Below are 8079 nucleotides of genomic sequence, written 5' to 3' on the forward strand. Positions count from 1 at the left end.
AAAGCTATTGTGAAGACAGCAGGAGGGGAGGAGGGGGCCTCCCACTAGCCGTGAGAAGCCCAGATCTACAGAAGCCTCCAATTCTGAAGGGTGAGGCGCAGCTCCTTGGCAGCCCCCTCTCAACTGTGAGAACTCTGAAACTGCCATCCACACATGTCCTCACGGGGTCCTAGCAGAGTGGTACTACGCAGGGAACATCCCAGTCTGTCTGCCTCCGAGTGTGTGAGCTGCTGGAGGGAGGAATACCAGGTGTCTGGTTCCCCTCAAGCCCACCACTGGCATGTAGAGGCCCACAGGAATGTGAGTAGAAGGGAAGGACTGGCATCAAGTCCCAGGGTTGGGACAGGGAGCAGAGCTAGGTGACCTGACCCCACCCCAGAGCCAGCACCACCCCCCTGCCCGGGGAGGAGACAACCCCCTCCACCCACACCGGCCCCCCCAAAGGCTCCCTGCAGGCCAGGACTTTTTTTGGAGGAGGCGGTAACAGAGGGCTGAGGTCTCTGGGCTGCGTCTCTCCCCCTGCTCTGCTCCAGCCTCCGTCTTCTGCTCGCTCTCTTTCTCTCTCAAGCTCTCAATCTCTCCCGGTGTCTCTCTGCTGCTTTCTCTCCCTCCTTCCCTGCCTCTCTCTCCCTGAGTCATTTGCAGAGCGGAGATGGCCTAGTCCATCTGGGAGCGAGAGCTCGGCTGCTGACGGAGGCACAGGTAATAGCCGAGTGGAGGAGAGAGACGTGGAAATTTATGACATTGAAAATGACTGAGAGAGAGAGAGTGTGTGTGTGAGAGTGGGAGGAGAGCATGGGGTGGGCACGAAGGGACAGAAAGGGAGTGCTCGCACTCTCTCAAACACACACACTCACAGGCTCACACTCCCGCCCTCCCCTCCCCTCCCCTCCCCTCCAACCTTGCAGAGAGGAGAGGACATGGGGAGAGGGCTGCCAGTGCAGACAGAGGCAGGCAGGCAGACAGTGGGTAGGGGTAGGACAGATTGGGCAAAGGGAAGGAGGGGGAAGAACAGCAGGGAGACCAGGAGACAGCGAGATGGGGACTTCTGGGGCAGAGACAAGCAGTGTTTGCCCGTGGTGTCGCTTGTCCCTGTTGTGGTCCCCACTTTAGGAGCTCTTATCTGAGGGCAGGGGTGTCCCCATGGCATATGGCAGCAAGGAGTCTGGGGCCTGAGCTAGAGCTGGAGATTATTTAGGGCTGAGTCTCAGAAAAGGCCAGAATCTGCTGCAGGCTGCACAGAAGGCCTCTGTCCTCTTAGCATGGCTGTCTCCCCAACTCCCCAGCTGGGTGAGGGGGGAAAGAAATGGATGGACTAGCCCTGGAGACCACTCAGCTCCTCCCTCTGACCATGGGAGGCAGGCCAGAATGACCTGCCCATATCCTCTTGAAGTCACAGGAGAATCTGTTTCTTTGGGGGTGTTAAGCCCCTAATCCCTTCTGCCCTAGCCACTTCTAGACCACTCCTACCCCCTAAATGGCACTGCTGGAGACAGGAGTAATTAGACAGCCTTCAGAAAACTAAGCCCCCACCCAACAGCCACCCAGACCCAGCAGGCTACACTCCATTCCCATCCTTGGCTTCTGCTACTCCTGGTTCTAATGCTGCTGAGTCTCTTCCCAGCAGGAGACCTTAACCCTGGGTGCAGCTCTTTGCTCAGATTCCTTTCTTCTCTGGGCTGAAGATCCCTCATCTGTAAAATGCCTATACCCATCCCCCTTGGGCCAGAGAAGCAGTGCCAAGGCTCAGGGTAGACTATAGTCTACCTAAGTCTAGAGACTCTTCTCCCTTGGAAAGTGTGGGTCATCCTAGCTCTAAAGGTGCTCTCAGCAGTTCTGGCTGACTTTGTGGGTGAAGGTGGAGGAGACAGAACTCCTAGGCATTCCCCCTGCACCCCCCTCACCCAACACACAGCTGTCTTCCAAAGAAGCCAATGTATCAGGTACTCCAAGGGCAGAATCTTCCATGCCTTGGTATCGACAGAAGGCTGAGATCACACAGCTGAGAAAGTCTAAGCCAAGCCCTGGTCTACCTGCCCAGGCCATGCACCTGGCCCCTTGTCCTGCCAAATGTGGGCAAGACAGGTGCATTAGGGCTCTGAGAGACCTTGCCCACCATCTCCAGCAGCTTGGAGCCCAACTCTGAACAGGTGTCCAGATTTCCCCAAAGTGAAGATCATTTCCCATTTCACAGCCCTGCCCCCAACTCCCTGCCAGCCTTACACTGAGGCCCCTTCCTCTCTCCTCTCTTCTTCCTTCCCTGCTCTGTAGCCCTCTCTGCTGGAAAACTTCCTTGGGTTAACCCCTCCTGGACCAGGGCATCTGAAATGCGGTAATTGAAAGCATAAGCTTTAGGGCCAGAAAGGCCCCACATTACAGTTCTGCCCTTGGGTTGGATGACCTTGGGCTCTTTATTTAATGTCTCTGAGCCTCATTTCCTTATCTGGCAAGACCAAGTGAAGTCGCTCAGTCATGCCCGACTCTTTGCGACCCCATGGACTGTAGCCTACCACGCTCCTCCATCCATGGGATTTTCCAGGCAAGAGTACTGGAGTGGATTGCCATTTCCTTCTCCAGAGGACGTTCCCGACCCAGGGATCGAACCCGGGTCTCCCGCATTGCAGGCAGATGCTTTACTGTCTGAGGCACAAGGGAAGTCCTCATTTCCTTATCTGGCAAACAAAGCTACAAATGTCTGGCCCCAGGACATGATCACAGGAAATCATGGATGTAAAGTGACTAGCACAGAGGAGGTGCTTGGTAAATGCCAGTTGGCATCTGGCCCCAGGTACCACCACAACTGTGTCTTAGCTTTCTGGGGCATTTAGAGGGATGAGGGTGAGAGCTGAGGGTGGGGAGAGAAGGAAGAGCAGTGGTAGCAGCTCCAGAGGACTCTTGCTCACTTGGAAGAGATGGAGCCAGGCTACAGGGGGAGACTCAGGGTAGCCCCAAGAGGGACCTCCCCATTTTGAGACCCAGGAAGAAGCTGCCTTGTCCAGGGTGTTCTGAGGCCCTTGCCCTCATTCTGGAGGCAGTTCCAAGGCAGCAGTGGTTGCTCTGTCTGGGGAGCAGTGGGGGAGGTGAAGAGTTCACTAGGCCCACAGGCTGCAGGCCGAGGGCCTCCCACCCAGCCCCCCGTGCCCTGGCCCAGCCCATTGTGGCCGCATAAAAGGTGACGGATGGTTAATGGGGGAGATAACAGGATTCATAAGGGAAATTTATCGGTCACTCTGGTGGTATAAATATGTTTATAGCAGACCAAGGGGAAATGAGGAAGCCCTAATAAATCACTGTAAAGCCACCAGCCATTAATAGGCGAGTGGCTGCAAGAACCCCTGTGTTGGCGCTTGCAGACACCCCCTCTGGCTGCCCGCTAATGGGGTGGCGAGGCTGCAGACTCATCAGGCCAGAAGCCGGCCCCCACCCCACTACCGTGGAGGGAACAAGACCCCAGGGGCCACCTCTGCCAGACCTGAGCTGACCTGTTCACCTTTCCATGGCCCCCTCAATAGACCTGGGCTCAGTCAGACTGGAAGGGCTGAAGGGACAGGATGGGGGTGGAAGGGACATTCCAAGTCTGGGAGGCCCTGGGGCATGGGGATGAAGGAGGATCTGGAGTCAGACCTGACTTCAAACCTTGACGCTGCCAGTTCCCAATCCCTGCCCTTCTTTGAATTTTCTTGTCTGTAAAGTGACTTCACAACCTCAGAAAGCTGTTGGGAAGAAGAGAAAGATAACTCACTCGTCACAGTGCTTGACACCCGCAAGCCTCAATAGGTGGCAGCTATTCTTAGTCTTACTTTAGGCAGGGTCTTCCCCTCTGGCAAAGTGCTATGCACACATGAGAACACCCGTGTAAAAGTGGATTGCACTGTCCCCATTTTATCAGGAAGGAACCTGAGGCTCAGAAGTTAAGAGGCTATCAGAAGCCACACAGCTAGAAAAGAAGGGGCTCTGCTTGATTCCCAAGCCTAGACTTTACCTCTGCCCTTTAAGCTCTACTCCTTCCTCCTTCCTGGGGGTCGCCTGTCCCTACCCACTGCAGAAGAAGGGGCCCTGAAACCCTAAAGGCAAAGCCCTGGGAGCCAGGGCAGCAACTTGCTGGTGCTGGTGATCCAGGCCTAAGCTCCTTGGCCTCCAACCCCTCCCCTCCGTGCACTGCTCCTGCCCTCACCCTTTGCAGAGCAAGTGCTAGACTCAGTAACTGTGAACTCAGCCCAGCACCAGGGTTGCTGGAAGCGTTTCAAGTGATCTGCACAGAGTGGTTTGTACTTGGCTTTTCCCATCCAAACTCTTGGTCTTGGTCACAGCCTCACACCCGGCCAAGGGCCCCTCTAGCCCAGCTCACTCCTTCATCCATTCAGATGTATGTTGCTCCCTCCACAGGGCATAATACTCACCAAGGCCCTGCCCTTATGGTACTTGACTGAAACCTCATGGAAAAGTCACACTGGATCATAGAACAGAATGGAGTCTGTGCTTAGGCTAAGGCAGGCAGAGCAGCTGGGGAGGCCCAGAGTCAAAGAATGAACAGGAGCCCCGTAGGAAAAAACGTTTCCCGAGAAAGGAGCCTGGGAGGCAGACAAGACTTCCTGAGCCCCTGGGGCTGGCTGGTTTCACCTCTCCTCTTTCCGTGCTGAGAGGCTGCACAGAGACCTCCGCATCAGGCTCTGTCCTCACTTCGTCCCTGATCTTCACCTGGTGCTCCCGGTCACCTGAATGCACGGCAACCTGCTCCCCAGTTTCCTGCCAGGACAGGCTCCTCTGCGAACTATGCTCCCCACCCTATCGGAGCCCCACATCTACCCCCAGGGCCCTAGCCAGCAGTCCAGCCTCCCTTAGCCCAGGAGGACCGGGTCTCCACCTGGACGTAGGGAGGAGGAGCTGCTCCACCTCTACTGCCCCCACTCTGCGGAGAAGGAATCAAGCCAGCTCTGCCTGTCCGCTTCTCGGCGCCTTTCTCCAGATCTCTGTCTCTCGGTCTCGCCCCCCTGTCTCTGCAGGTCTCTGGCTCTCTTCCTTCCAGCCTCTCTTCCCCGTCGTCGCTCTCTCCCTCCCGGTCTCCGGCTGCGTCTCTCCCGCTTCTGCCTCCCGAGGCCGGGCGGGGGGAATCGCTCCGTAAATAGGCGGATGGCCCCGGGCGCTCCGGGCGCAGACACTCGTTTTTAGAGCCGGTAATTGACTCCTTTCAGTTGATAATTCATGGCTTGCATATGCGCTTTAATGCGGGCGCCCGGGGAGGGCGGCGGGCGGGAGGGCCCGTGCGCGGAGCTGCAAGCGGCGGAGCGGCTGGGAAGCCGGCCGGACTCAGGCGCGTGGCGTCCGGCCGTCTGTCCCGCCGTGCGAGGGCGGGGAAGGCCGCCTCCGCCGGGTCCGTCTGTCTGACCCACGCGAGACCCAGCGCGGGGGGATGAAATCTGAGTGCGGGGAGTGGGGCGCAGAGGCCCGGACAGCGCCCTGGGCAGCGAAGCGAGGCGGACCGTCAGAGCCTTCGAGATGGATGGGGAGGAGAAGGACACCCCTTCCCCTTGTAGCCGAAGGGGAGACTGAGGCCCAGAAAGTATTTAGGTCTTATCTGCCTCCCACAGCGCAGAAACAGGACCGGAACCCCAGACCCTTTAGGTCCTAGTCTAGGGCCTCAGTCCCAACCTCCGTAGAACCAACCACGCCCCTGGGGAGATTTCCTGTCTCTGAGCTCAACCCTTCTCCATGAGCGAACCACGCTAAAGCTCTCCGAGTGGCCTCCCCAGGAGGAGCTGGGGATTCTGGACACAGACTCGGAGACCTGAACCGACTTCTCGTCCCATAGTGACCCCCAGGATGAGGAGGGGCAGCCCTCGTCCTCTGCCACCTGGCCTTCACCTTCTGTGGAGGTCTTATCCTGAGGTCGTGACTGGGCTTCAGATGCGATTATTATTTCCATCTTACAGAAGAAACTGAGGCTTTAAGAAGCTGGGAGACTTGCCCAAGGCCTTGGAGGAAGCAGAGCCAAAACCTGGACCTGTGGGCACCCAGATGAAGCTCCCCACGACGGGAAGTAATAGGAGTGGGAAGAGGAGGGGGAGGCGATGCCAGAGGTGTCTCTGGCACCTCGAAGAAGCCCCTAGGAAGAAAGGCTCTGAGAAAGCCAGTGACGCGCTAAGTAAGGTCAGGCAGACCGGGGGTGGGGGCGGGGGGAGTGGCTTCAGCTGAAGACTGTGCCGGCAAGAAGTGAGAGGTTGAAGTCAGCGCTGGAGCTGGAGCTGGGGCTGGGGAGGAAGGCAGTTGTTGACCCCAAACTTCAGCTCAGGAGAAATGAGAGCAGTCCAGCCTGTAGGGAAGTCTGGCTCAGGGCGAGGGTTCCCATTTAACTATGATCCTTGAGCTGGTATCTGCGACTCCCTTTCCCCAAGCTAATTTTAGCCAAAAATAGGATTCTTCCCCCATCTCCTAAAATCTGCAAATGCACCTGGTTTATTCCTGGTCCTCCTATCTCACTACATCTCCACCCACTAGTTTTCTTGGCAATGGAGCTAAGACTGGAAAAGACCTGATGACAAGGGAGAAGGCCACGTAATGTCTGGACTATGTGAAGCTCAATGCTGCCCCCTGGTGCCCAGACTTGTGCGGCCAGCGGGGTGTAGGGAAAGGGAAGCAGGAAGTATTTGAGATAGAAAACCTCTCTGCTCCTCCACTTCTCTGAGCCTCTTGACAAGGTGTGTGTGTTGGTGGTCAATCGTGTGGTACTCTTTTATGACCCCATGGACTGTAGCCAGCCAGGCTTCTCTGTCCATGGGATTTCCCAGGCAAGAATACTGGAGTGGGTTGCCATCTCCTTCTCCAAAGAATCTTGCCAACCCAGGGATTGAACCTGTGTCTCCTGCGTCTCCAGTATTGGCAGATGGGTTCTTTACCAGCTGAGCCACCAGGGAAGCCAAAGACTTGAGTGCTTGCTATGCGTGCATCCTCAGCTGCTCAGTCGTGTCCAACTCTTTGCGACCCTTTGGGCTGCAGCCCACCAGGCTCCTTTGTCCATGGGTTTCTTTCAGGCAAGAATACTGGAGTGGGTTGCCATTTCCTTCTCCAGGGGATTTTCCTGACCCAAGCATCAAACCGAGTCTCCTGCTTTGCAGGCAGGTTCCTTACCTGCTGAGCCATCTGGGAAGGCCTGAGCCTCTTAGACCTCCCTCTTATGGGAGAGGAAGGACAGAGAAGGAGCCATACTAACCCTGACTGAGAAGGTACCATGAGGATCCTTCTCCTCCAGAGAACTCAGACTCTGTGCTAGAGCCTGAAGAGAGGTGGAGGCCAAGGTGAGGTCAGCAGTAGCCCTGTCCAGTCTGCACCTGGACACCCAAGATGGTTGTTTCTATTGTAAGTGGAATCAGGGCAGCCTTTTTGGTATGATTCCTGGGGTCTCCATCTTAGTTCAACTCGGGCCTTTTTCTGCCTAAAATTCCATCATTTTTGTTCCTGAGGAGGTACTCAACAAGTGTAGAATGAATGGATGGATGGATGAATTCCATTTATTTGCACTGGGATATTATCTCCAGGAGGTCTGGGCTATCAAGCACACAGGAGGAATGAGTTCATAAGTTTGCCTAGTTGATTGGAAGTAGGGCTACAAAGAGGAATGGGATACAGGAAAGGGAAGTTTTGTTGGGGGAGAACCTCAAGAGAGTTCAGGTGGACGGAAAATCATGGAGGAGATTGAGGGCTCAAAGAAGGCTTCCTGGAGGAAGTAACATTTGACATAGGACTTGAAGGGCAGCGAAGACAGTGATGGCGTTTAGTTGAAGAGAACAGTATGAACAGAGGCACAGGCACACCTTGTGCTTGCAAGAAGGCTCCAGTTTGAGAGAATGGAGGCAGGTTACGCTGTGGTGGAGCCACACCAGAAGAGGCTGTACAGGTCCTCAGGAGGTGCTGGGTGTCCAGTCAAAAAATTTAGCAGCTCGTGGGCAAAGCACTGGACGGTGAGTGGGGGATTAACTCCCAACACAGGCTCTGTTCTGACTTGGTTTCACTCCCATGGCCTTGCTCTATGGAACTTTCTCTAGAAAGTGGGAGCCATGGCAAGTTCTTGATCAGAAAAGTGCC

The sequence above is a fragment of the Bubalus kerabau genome, chromosome 6 (genome assembly GCF_029407905.1).
Source record: "Bubalus kerabau isolate K-KA32 ecotype Philippines breed swamp buffalo chromosome 6, PCC_UOA_SB_1v2, whole genome shotgun sequence".
NCBI lineage: Eukaryota > Metazoa > Chordata > Mammalia > Artiodactyla > Bovidae > Bubalus > Bubalus kerabau.